Source organism: Lynx rufus, unplaced genomic scaffold (genome assembly GCF_022079265.1).
Source record: "Lynx rufus isolate CCGP_SWC_20201006 ecotype Redwood Valley unplaced genomic scaffold, mLynRuf1.p SCAF_10, whole genome shotgun sequence".
Classification (NCBI taxonomy): Eukaryota; Metazoa; Chordata; class Mammalia; order Carnivora; family Felidae; genus Lynx; species Lynx rufus.
In genome coordinates this window covers 4,317,505-4,329,988 of record NW_025814824.1, presented here as the reverse complement: position 1 = coordinate 4,329,988, position 12,484 = coordinate 4,317,505, and the positions used below count along the sequence as shown (strand labels likewise).

At 51.0% G+C, this 12,484-nt stretch overlaps 1 long non-coding RNA gene across 3 annotated transcripts; it reads right to left on the bottom strand.

The window, feature by feature from the left end:
- Nucleotides 1-2,347: 2,347 nt before the first annotated feature.
- LOC124527853 (uncharacterized) lies at nucleotides 2,348-12,456 on the bottom strand. 3 transcript variants are annotated; one of them, XR_006966013.1, is made up of 5 exons: nucleotides 12,370-12,456; nucleotides 10,104-10,206; nucleotides 8,045-9,150; nucleotides 2,869-4,132; nucleotides 2,348-2,769 (listed from the first exon to the last, which is right to left on the bottom strand). It is a non-coding gene; the product is annotated as an uncharacterized LOC124527853 (long non-coding RNA). The 3 variants fall into 3 exon arrangements; XR_006966012.1 differs by having other exon boundaries at nucleotides 2,348-4,132; XR_006966016.1 differs by lacking the exon at nucleotides 12,370-12,456 and adding an exon at nucleotides 12,199-12,362 and having other exon boundaries at nucleotides 2,348-4,132.
- Nucleotides 12,457-12,484: the final 28 nt, after the last annotated feature.

Below are 12,484 nucleotides of genomic sequence, written 5' to 3'. Positions count from 1 at the left end.
ACTGAGAGCTGAGACCCCAACACATATGTGTACGCAGTGTTCACAATGACCAAAAGGTGGGGCAACTCAAGTGTCCATCCACAGATGAACGGATGAACAAAATGGGATCTCTCCACGCAGTGGAATATTATTCAGCCATAAATGAATGAAGTTCTGAGGCACACTCTACCATGGATGGCCTGCACTAAATGAGACACAAAAACCAGCGAGACACAAAAAGACAGGTATTGTGTGATTCTACTTATAGGAAATCTCTGGGACAGGGAAATTCGTAGACACAGAAAGTCGAGGAGCTAAGGGAAGGGGAAAAAGAGCGTTGTCACTTACGATGACAGAGATTCTGTTCGGAAATGGGGGTGATGCTTGGACGGCATTATGAACGTAATTGATGCTACTGAATGGTATACTTAACATGGTTAAAATGGCAAGTTTTATTACGTTATGTGTTTTACCCCAATTTACAAACATTCATCATGTAATATGCCAAAAAACACTGAAGTGTACACTTTATTTATGTATTTATTTTTTTGAGAGAGAGACAGAGACAGCACGAGCTGGGGCGGGGCAGAGAGAGAAGGAGAGAAAACCCCGAGTAGGCTCTGCACTGTCAGCACAGAGCCCCACGCGAGGCTGGAACTCACAAACTGGGAGATCACGACCTGAGCTGAAACTGACAGTTGGTTGCTTAGCCGCCTAAGCCACCCGGGAGCCCTGAGTCGTGCACTTTAAATGGGTAGATTTTATGGCAGGTGAATTGTGTGTCAGAAACGCTGTTACGAAGAGAGAGGTTTAGGAGGTAGAATTAAGTAGGAAATTGATTCTGGACCTTCTATAGGTAGAATCAGTAACTGAGTACATATGGGGGACAGGGTGAGTATTTGCCATTCTTCATGGTCACACGGCAGCGAAACCTCTTCCTCTCTTGGACAACAGAGTCGGCCTCCTGTCACAGACGTTGAAAACTCATGTATTTATGTTCTAGCCTCCTGTAGCTGGGGGCTCAGGCACGTGAACTAGACTCTGCCGGTCAAAACCACCCCTTCGTGGCTCCTCATCCATACTCACCCCACAGCAGAAAGGGTTAACTGAGGGATGTTAGGAGACAGAGGGAACAAGAATTTAAGGCGCTACTTGCTAGATTTGCTTAGTAGAGCTACAGGACGGTCACAAAACAACAGCCACAAAAGCTCCCTGTATTTCAGTCCTCACCACTTCAAGTAGAAGGAAAATTATCTGAAATAATCTCTCCCTTTTTTCTTCTACATCATTAAGAAGAACTTTTGTCTTTCCATTTTATTGAGCTATGACAGCTATCGGGTCCTTAGATTACAAAATATGGAGAGGTGATCGTTTTAGCAACAAGGGACAAATGGTCATGATACAGAGATCCTGGTTCTCAGAAAAGAGAAGATTCTGGACAGCTCTCGAACGGGCTTTGTTTTATGAGGGAGATTTGCACTATGTTAGACAGGAACATTTTTTTTTTTAATTTTTTTTTTCAACGTTTATTTATTTTTTTTGGGACAGAGAGAGACAGGGCATGAACGGGGGAGGGGCAGAGAGAGAGGGAGACACAGAATCGGAAGCAGGCTCCAGGCTCTGAGCCGTCAGCACAGAGCCGGACGCGGGGCTCGGACTCACGGACCGCGAGATCGTGACCTGGCTGAAGTCGGACGCTTAACCGACTGCGCCACCCAGGCGCCCCAAGACAGGGACATTTTTGAAGAAGCGTAAGTGTGTGTGAAGCAGACAGTGGGCTGGACGGTGGACACTGTCGATTCGTTTTTGGCCACTTGGCATCAGAACCTCATCCCTAGGCTTAAGGCATCCACCGTCTTGTGATGGAGAACGAGGACTCCCATTCCTGAAGCCAAAAATGTTGGATACTTGGGGCGCCCGGGTGGCCCAATCGGCTAAACGTCTGACTTCGGCTCAGGCCATGATCTCACGGTCCGTGACTTCGAGCCCTGTGTCAGGATAGGCGCTGACAGCTCAGAGCCTGGAGCCTGCTCCAGACCCGGTGTCTCCCTCTCTCTCTAACCCTCCCCTACGTATGCTCTGTCTCTTTCTTTCAAAAATACACAATAAAGATTTTTAAGAAATTTAATGCAGTAGTTTCCCTACCCGCCCCCCCCAACCCCATCCTCTGTTCTGGGTTGCAAACCAGTCATAAAAAGAAGCAGGTACTGGGGCGCCTGGGTGGCTCAGTCGGTTGGGCGACCGACTTCGGCTCAGGTCATGATCTCGCGGTCCGTGAGTTCGAGCCCCGCATCGGGCTCTGTGCTGACAGCTCGGAGCCTGGAGCCTGCTTCAGATTCTGTGTCTCCCTCTCTCTCTGACCCTCCCCTGTTCATGCTCTCTCTCTGTCTCAAAAATAAATAAACGTAAAAAAAAAATTAAAAAAAAAAAGCAGGTACTATAGCGACAGCATTCTGGTGGGCGTGGTAATGACGCATCGTCTGTGATTTCAGCAGAAGTGTCCGAGATCCAGGACCGGAAGGGTTAGTGATGGAAACAGCAGTGTCTGTGCCCAGAGTCGGCGCCGGCTCTGTCCCTTGACCAGGCATTGGTTTTGGCTCCTCTAAGACGAACTGTTGCCCTGCAGTCTCGCTGTAGAACCCGTGAGCTACTCAACATCCTTTCAGTAACATCCTTCCCACGTAGATTAAGCAGAGGTGGTGTTCCTGGCTTGCAGAAATGGGCCGGAAATGGAGGGTGGTTATTGGTCTTTCCTCTGGAGACTGGAGCACATGAGGTCACTTCCTGGGTCTGAGCAGGGAGGGGATGAGGGAGGAGGTCTGAGGACCGCGGGAAAAGGTTGTGGTCACCTCCCGAGAGGAGAAGACCGAGCGCTTCTGGGGGACCAACCTGTGGCTGGATGTGGTGATGGGCAGTCATTCTCCTTAAGTCGGCTCTTCTCCTCTCTCCACCTCCAGGGAAACGGCAAGAGGGACAAAGGGGGCGGGAGAGGAACCACCCACTGGAGGCTGAGGGCAAACTGAACGTTGAGAGGGGCTGGCCTTGCGGAGCCGAGGCAGCCGCCCCACAGGGGCCCGCAGGTGCCAGATCCCTCAAAAGGGGCTCAGTTTCCATGTGCAGGTGCCAGGAGGCTCGGATCAGTTACAGGAAGGTGTGGGTGTGTGAGGACCTACTGGAAGCCTGGGCACAAGGTCACATTTATTCCTCAGCGCTCCGCCTGTGTGGCCACGATGCCACTATTCCCACCCCATTGCTAGGAGGCCCGAAGGGCTCTTCCCCAGGGAAAACTAAAGGAAAGACTTTCACAGGTTTCTATTTGTTGGACCTGGCGTGGCTTCCCCGTGTGAGCTCCGTGGAGTGTGGGAGGGATGCTTCCACAGAGGGAATTTGGGGTGCTACCACCCCAAGAAGTACAAACGGGAAAGGATGTGGGCTGCACACCCCCGTCTCTTATTGAGGATGATACTGAAGCTGGATCTAATGAAAGAGAAAGAAGGCCGGACCAAACATTGGGTAGCGGAAACAGCATAGGCAAAGGCCCTGGGGTGGGAGAGAGAGTAACATAGTAAAAAACAAAACAAAACAAAACTGAAGGAAGATTAGCTGTTTGTGGCACCTTGGGAACAAGAAGAGAGGTGTGAGACGAAGAGACAGAAGTGGGTGGGCTTCGTAGACCCCCATGGACCATGGTTAACACGTGGCTTCTCCCCTGAGTGTACTGAGAAGCCGCCAAGGCAGAGAAGCTTCGTGAAGCAGCATCGTCCTGTGTGCGGAACAGGCAGGTTGGGACAGGGTCACGCGGAGGGGAAGCTGGCTGGGGCCCAGTCAGTGAGGATGGAATGGGATGGGTTTCAGGGGCTGCCATTTTCTCCCTGGGCCCCTCTACCGTCCACCCATCCCCCGACAGCCAGAAGGCTCTCCGTAACCTGTTAATCAGGTCAGGCTTGTCAAATGCTTTACTGATCGGATAATTGGGCAAAAATTACCACAATATTGTCTTATTCAAGGTAACAGGCGCTCACATCGAACTCACATATGGAGCAACTGAGGCCCAGAGACGTCAAGTGATTTGCCCAAGGTCGCACAGCAGGCTGTGGACGCGCACTCTCAATCACAGACTCTTGCCTCTGTTCACACCCAGGATTCGGCCATTCTGACAAGTTTGAAAGAAATGATTTTTTTTTTGTTTTTTAACTGAACCATCTTGGGTACTGAATCATCTGTTACAAAGAACCAGAGGATAGATTTACAAAAGAGGCTGGGTTGAAAATGTAGGTTCCAGTACAAAGTTTCGTGGGAAATTTTGAAGCATTGTAACATCTACGATTGTATTCAGGAAATTACCGAAATGGGCCAATTACCACAGCTCGCACAGGCAAGCAGCAAGCCCAGATAAGATAAGGTGACCAAGTTGAAGCAAAAAATAAAAATAAAAATAAAAAAATAACATGCAGATTGGGCAGACAAGAAGCAGATAGTAAGAGCTGGAGGCAGTAACTGCAGGCGCTAATCCGAAGAGATACTCTGCACACAGCCCACCCCAAGGTTGCCTGGGAGATGCTGGTCCCACACACCCAGCCACCTTGGCAGGGAAGTTAATCCCCATAAGCCGGGAGTAGAAGGTGCCATGCAACCTTAAAATGCCAGGGCAGTCTCTGCTCCTGGCTGTAGAATTCGGAAATCGTGGCCTCAGGAATAATGCAATTCCTCCCAAGTGGCCTCGGGAGCAACAGAAGTGCGAGTCCTAATTTCCACATCTGTCAAGTGAGCTCCAAGCACCTTTTGACTTTAACGGGGGCGTCAGTCACCTAGACGCCACGCTTCTAGGTTCCCTGGCTGAATTGGGGGTTTTGTTCTTTAAGGATCTTCAAGTCTTTTCGTGATGTTAAACCTCGAAGACGTACAGGTGGTAAAATGTGAAAGTTCTGCCCACAGGAAGCTCTGCTCCTGGAGCCCCGAGGTGACCGCCCCCCCCCCAAGCAACTGGGGTTGCACGTCTCCAGACCTGCTGCATATACAGTCCACATTTTTGTCTTTAGAAACAAGGGGATCGTGTTCCCTACTTAGATCTATTTCCGACTTGCTATATTGTTGCCATCTTTCAATGTTAATAGAAATAGAGCTGCTTCTTTTTATTATTATTATTAAGTCTATTTATTTATTTTGAGAGAGAGAGAGACAACGTGAGTGGGGGAGGGGCGGAGGGGGAGGGAGACAGAGAATCCCAAGCAGCCTCTGCACCGTCAGCACGGAGGAGCCCGACGTGGGGCTCGAACCCATGACACCGTGAGATCACGACCTGAGCCGAAACTAAGAGCCAAGCCGCTTAAGCGACTGAGTCCCCCAGGAGCCCCTAGACCTGCTTCTTTTTAACTGCTGCCTAGTAACCCATTGAGTGGATGCATCATCATTTATTTGAGTAATGGCCCCTGGATGGGCACTGAGAGCTGTGGCCAGGCTTCCCCCGTCCAGGTAACACTCTGTCAACGAGCCTGCCAAATGCGTCTTCGCTCACTTGCGTGAGTATTTCTGTGGGGCAGGTTCTGAGAAGGGTAGCGTTGTTCCGCGAGACAAATTCTAGGAAGCGTGTTGCAGGTTAAAAGGCGGGGACTGTCAACATCTGACACATACAGCCAGACTCACTTTTAGAGTTTGCAGCCATTTGCACCCCATTTCCATACCACTCCTGCCAACTGTAGATGTTATCACTCTCCGGCACGTTGCCAGTTGGCGAAGTAAAAAATTCTCATTGTAATTTCATGTATTTATTATTAACGAAGCTACTCATGTTTCCATATGCTTCAAAGGGATCTGCACTTGAGGTTTTAAAAAAACTAGTCATTCCTGTCCTTTGCCTATTTCACTATTGGCTGTTGATCTTTTTCTGTGGATTTGTAAGAACTCTAACAGATTAAAAATATTAACCCTTTGTCCAGAATAAAAATGATAGCTATTTCCCCCTTTTTGTCTTTTAACTTGGTGTAGGGTATCTGTTAGCAAACCAGAGCAGCGTGATTTTTACTCAGTTAAATATATTTATCTTCTCTTCCATAGCCTCCGGATTTCATGTTACACCTGGCCCCAAGGCGATAGATCTGTTCTCCCATAGGTCTTTTAGTCATTTTATGTGTAATTTCAACACTTAAATCTTTTTAAAAATTCATTTTTTTATTTTGAGAGAGAGAGAAAGAGAGAGCATATGAGCACAAGCAGGGGAGGGGCAGAGAGAGAGGGAGAGAGAGAGAGAATCCCAAGCAGGCTCCACGCTGTCAGCACAGAGCCCAACTAGGGGCTCAATCCCATGAACTGAGAGATCATGACCTGAGCCTAAATCCAGAGTCAGACAGACGCTTAACCAACTGGGCCACCCAGGCATCCATCAACACCTCAATCTTCAATCGCAAGGAAATATTCTCATGTTTGGAACGCGGTGATCACTTGGGAATGTTTTTATGTTTGGGGCGCGGTGGGGACCTGGCCAATGACCCCGATGTGATGCTCTTTTCCCTTACGAGCAGACGCTTTGGATCAATTCTCTCAACCTTCATGTTATCTTGCTTCTCCTTGGGGACACTGAAAGCTAGAGGAAACACTTCCAGACTCCCCTGAAACTGAGGTTCTGGAAGCAAATGTTCTAGCATCATTTACATGTACTCGCGAGAGATTCTGGAAGGAAGGAGTGAACTGTCTTCCCAAGTCTCTTGAACCTTGCCACTGGCAAACGGACTCCAAAACCATGAAGCTTCCGGGCATGGTGCTCCAGTGTCCATCCGCCAGCTTCCTGGAGGTCAAGAAGCAATGGCGGTAGGGACAGCTTCTTAATGGGACTTCCGTGCCCAGACCACAGCCTTGGACCCCATGGTCCAATTCCCTGAATGTGAGAGGCTGTTGTTTCTTATATCTGGCTGGGTTTCTTGTTTCTGGCATAGCTTCAGCAACAATGTCTAGGTTAGATCCAGAGTCCCCTCATTGAATCCGTTCTATGTAGGCTGAGTCATTTCAGGAGACCCAGCCTAGGATGTGCTCCTGTACTCCCAATGGCGGTGAAAAGAAATATCTGATTCCCTTGGGGCCCCTGGGTGGCTCAATCGGTGAAGTGTCCGGTTTCGGCTCAGGTCATGATCTCGGGGTCGGGTCATGATTTCACGGTTTGTGGGTTCGAGCCCCGCGTCGGGCTCTGTGCTGACAGCTCGGAGCCCGGAGCCTGCTTCGGATTCTGTGTCTCCCTCTCTCTCTGCCCCTCCCATGCTCATGCTCTATCTCTCTCTGTCTCAAAAATAAATAAACATTTAAAAAATTAAAAAAAAAAAAAAGAAAATGTCTAATTCCCTATTTTAAATCACCTTCTGTCCAAAATACCTAAAGCGACCTATTTCCTGGGCTCAACCCTGACTGATATGCTCTTTGCTGTAAATGATCACAGTTATCATCTATCATATATGGTTTTATATTTATATGCGAATCTATTTCTAGAATTTCAACGCCATTTCATTGATCGATTTCTTTCAGTGATGCCACATTGTTTTAATTAGTGTAGCTCTAACATCTGGTTGGATGAATTGAATAAATTCACCAGATTTATTATTTTTTTTCAAGGCCAATTCAGTTACTTTGGGATATTTATCCTTCCAACGGAAAAGGAGAATCAACTTTTCAACTCCCTCAAAATACCCACTGGAATTTTGACTAAGTGGGATAATCTTTATTGGTTAATTTGGGGATGACTGTCACCTCTATAATATTGGCTCTTTTAGTCCAGAAATGTGCTCAATCTCTTTACTTATGTGTCTCCTTTTATGTCATTATTCAGCATTTAATAGTTTTCTTTACGTAGGTCAGCTTGTACTTGTTTTTGTTAGATATAGCATGAATTATTTAATAGTTTTTTTATTAGGAATCAGACACTTTTCTGAATCGTATTTCAAATATATTTAAATATAATATTTTAAAATATAAAAACAAGTGCTGACATTTATTAAGCCTCCTTTAGGCACCAGACACGTTACGTTATGCTTTCCATGTTATTCAGACACAAATGAAAATCTGTAGGTCACAAAATACTCACCCAGCTGTAGCTTAAGCGAACCCGGATCTGTCTTCTGCACATTCGAGAAGCTCAGAGACGCGGTAAGCCGTTGCTGACATTGACCTCTTCTCTCCTTGCCAGACGGGTGCCACAGTTCCAGGATTACACCCATTTTTAAGGCAGGAAGAAAGGAACCCGGGAGACATCTATGAGTTTGTCCATCTCTCTGGCCAGACTCATGTCAAATAGCCACCCTACCTCCAAGGATGTCTGTGAAAGTATGGACACTCGCAAATCCAAAAAAAACAGGGAGGCTGGAGGGATGAGCCTGGGATTGGGTACTGAGGGAGTCAAACTATAGTGACTCCCTGGAACCTCTGAGGGTAGCGGGATCAGCACCCAGTTCACACGTGGGGAAGCAGAGGAACACGGAGTTTGGGTCATGTGGCATCACTCGGTTCCACCTGCCTCCCGGATGCAGGAAAGCCACTGTTTATAAATAAGTTGTAAATTCTAAATCCTGTCCAGCCACGCTGCTGAATTCTCATGTTGTCCTGCCTCCTTCAAGCAAACGAACATATTGGATCACATCTTCCCTGTCATCACGATAATCTGGATTTTTCCTGCCTCGTCGCTCAGTTTTGATGTCAAAAATAATGGGTGTCCTTGGTGACTTTCCTATTTAAATACAAAGGCTTTCTTGTTCCCCTGCTAAGTAAATGATTACATTTGTCCGGGGAAAAGAACGCTCTTCAAATAGTCAGTGGTCGAAGCAGATACTTTTCAGTAACAAGAAAGTCCTCCTTTCTAATCTACTCTTCAAAATGTTCCCCTTTATCAGCAACAGATATCCATGTATCTGACTCCTCTCCAGTAAAGTTAACAAATGCATCTCAACCCCCCCCCCCACACCAAAAGTGGCTTCCCACATGCTTTCCCAAGAAACTTTACTCTCATTTAGAAACTAAACGATGTTGCTGGAATGTGTAGAAGGCGCTCTCCGGGTCGGAGGTGGTCTGCCAGAGACAAGAACCCTGGGCACCAGTTTCTGGGCGGGGCTCAAACACTCACCTCTTGTCCCTTTGCTCATTTCCGTGAGGCACATCCCATCAGGAACCTATTTGGGGGAATACCTTCTACGGTTTCTAGAAGAAAGAAGAAACACCGGCTATGTGGGATTCCTAGTTCAAAGTGCATGTGCTGAGAGGCTTTCTCGGGAGGTACAATCCCAAGAGTGGGCCAAAGGAGAGGCAGGCAGAGAGGTCGGCAAAGTCAAGCAGGGGTTGTGTGAGCGAGCTGACCCCAGCTTCCCAAGCCCACGGGCCCTCCCTGCTCAGTGACAGGGAGCAGCTCACCCAGGTCCGGCCTCTCCCTGCTCCCAGCCGACCTGGCGGTGGACCGCCCCCCTGCACTTGGGGGTCCTGCTACCCGCCGCACCCCCACCCGCGGCCTCGGGGAAGGGCGGGCCCCTCCGCGTCTGCGCCCTGCCTCGTTTCTGGGTGATGGAGGCATCGGGGGTGTCTGCGGGGCCTGCCGGGTCCCATCTGGCGCAGCCAGGAAGCGGGACGAAGCCAGCCACACGGGGCTGCCCGGGGCGGGGAGGTGCCCCGCGCGGGGCCTGGCCGCGCTCTCCACGTGGCAAGCAGCCGCGGCCTGGGGCGGCTGAGGCCCAGACAGCTGGGGAGGAGCGCACGCGGGACTCGGGCAGGGGCGGGTTCCACGCGGGAAGAGGCTACCTTCTTGCGCCTTAGGAGAAGGGTCCTGTGTGGCACGGGCAGCGGGCAGCGCCAGTCCTGCGTTGGGCACCACCGCACAGATGGCCGCAAGCAAAAGGGCCGAGGTGCGGCACAGCCCGAGGAAGGACGCCGCCTGGAGGCCGGGGCCACGAGGGCCTCGGCTTCGGTTCCACCCGGTTCCACCCGGCCAGCCCGGCTCCGCGCCCTTGGGGCCCAGCCGAGCTGTCCCCCGCCCCCGGCTTCCAACGTGGGCAGCTCGGGCCTGACTCCAGGTCCCAACACCCCCCACCCTTCACTGCAGGAGGGCGCAAGGCCTTGGAGCCGCGTGGGCGGGGAGCGGAGGGGGGTCGTTCTGGAAGTACCTGCTACAGGAGCCCCGAGCAGAACCGGAACTTGCGAACGGCACACGCAGAGCCTGGCGCCGAATCCTTGCACGTCCGCTCCTCTCTCAAGGAATCTTCAGCCCTGGGAAAGTAAACCAACTTTTACACCAAGAGTTCGCCCTCACATCTCCTGGTGAGTCCAGCAAGCTCCGGGCAGGCATCTGTCCCCGGGGCCGGGGTGGGGTGGGGGGGGCCCTCCCTGGGGACCGTGGCACCAGCACTCACCCACCGTTCAGGAGTCACACTGCCCCCTCCCCTGCCACAAAGCAGGAGCATCTGGGGGGTGGGGAGGAGCAGGAAGCCCACGTCTCAAAATCCCAGATCGTGTGGCATCTGTCACCACCTTGTCACTGCACGTGACCATGATCACCTGGCCCCGCCCCGTGTGTCTCTGCCCCCTTCCTGCCCGCTGGCAACGGCTTGGGGAGGCCCGTCCTCTGGGACCACGTCGTTCTCCACGTTCTCGCCTTCCCATGCCCCCCCACCTCAGCTCTTCATACCTGTATGAGTAACCGGGTTCCGTTTTCCCCCATCTGAGTTCATCCGGCTCCCCCCTCCCGGCTTGCTGCTTCTGCTGTGTGGCCCTGAGCAAAACGTCCTCCGTGGGTCTGTCTCCTTTAGAACCATAGCCAGGTCTGGCTATCTGAGAGCCGAGGAGGCCTGAGTGAGGCCTGAGGGCCTCTGCTACTCTGGGGCCAGAAAGCCAGCATGTAGACGAGAAGACCACGGCAGGGAACTTATCTTGAAGTTCTCTGACCTGAAGGGAGGCTTCTGTCCTGAGCAGGGCCTAGTGGCCAGTGCTTTCCATAGGTCAGCTCACTCCTACCCTCTAAACAACACTGCAGTTACATACAATATCACCGTTGTACTATTTCCCAGATGGAAAAACTGAGGTGCCAGGGTCTCGGGTGACTTACCTAGGGTCATCTAGAACGGGAGTCCTAGGGTCATCTAGAACGGGGGTCCTAGGGTCATCTAATACGGGGGTCCTAGGGTCATCTAGAACGGGGTGCTAGGGTCATCTAGAACGGGGGTGCTAGGGTCATCTAGAACGGGGGTGCTAGGGTCATCTAGTGCAGGGGCCCTAGGGTCATCTAGACGGGGGGTCCAGGCCTTCAGCCACTTCCCCCACGCTAATGCTTCACGTGAGACATTTTGCATAAAAACACGTTGAAAACAGCACGTCTCTTCTGCAGACCACGTTCCCCAAAGCAGCCGTGCTCCTTCCTGCCTAAATAACGCGCAAGCCTTGCTGGTGCGGCTGCGCGGAGTCCTGCGGCCTGGTCAGCCTTCCCACCTGCTCTCTCTCACCACAGAACCTCACGCACTGAACTTTTGTCCCCAGCTACCTCTGCTGTGCTTTCTTGGAGACGTAAGCACTCACTGGGTCTATCGCACTGACACCGTGACGCAATTCATTGTCCACATCAATTCACAGGGACACACACTCAGGCACACACACCCAACGACACCCACGCCCACTCTTTGGGTTAATGATATTGTTTCCCTCGTGCGGGTTGATTTTTCACTGGGTTGATAATAATACCGAACACATCTCACTGTCTCAGCTCAGGTGCTCTCCCGAGCAGTTAGTAGCTCTTAGCTCATCTTAACCTTGGAACAACTTGTTGACACGGACGTCATTATTTCTTAAATTTATTTGTTTATTTTGAGAAAGAGAGAGACGGAGAGAGAGGGAGGGAGAGAGGGATAGGGAGAGAGAGAGGGAGAGAATCCCAAGCAGGCTCTGCACTGCCAGCACAGAGCCTGATGTGGGGCCCCAACTCACAACCCGTGAGATCCTGACCTGAGCCGAAATCAAGAGTCGGATGCTCAACACACTGAGCCACCCAGACGCCCTGAGATTGGCGCCATTATTATCAATGGTTGCCGGAAGGGGAAACAGAGGCAGAGAGAAGTTAAGGGAGGTGACTTGTCCTGTCTGCAGAGCTCGTGAGCAGCGAAGCTGGGATGTGGACACACCATGGCCTGCTCCTCCCCCCGGGCTCTCCCGCCCATTTGCCTGGGTGACGACCGCCTGAGACTCTGCTTTGGCGGCATCCGGACGGCATACCTACGTGGCAGCCCTCCACACAGGTGCGTGGCCCGCCTGAGACTATCATCACACGCAGGAGCTGAACAATAATCTTAGGCACTTCTGCTCAGGCGCTCAGAGTCTGGAAGTTTCTCAGAAGACCGGAAATGCGGTCAGGCACCCAATTTCCGGGCTTCTCAGTGCACTTACCAAACTGATAGCGTTCATTTTCGTCTCTTGCTGAAATAAACCACCCCGAGGGAAGACCATTTCTGTCTCTCGGGCCGTCCGTGTGCATTTCACGGTGTAATTTCCTCCCCGCGTG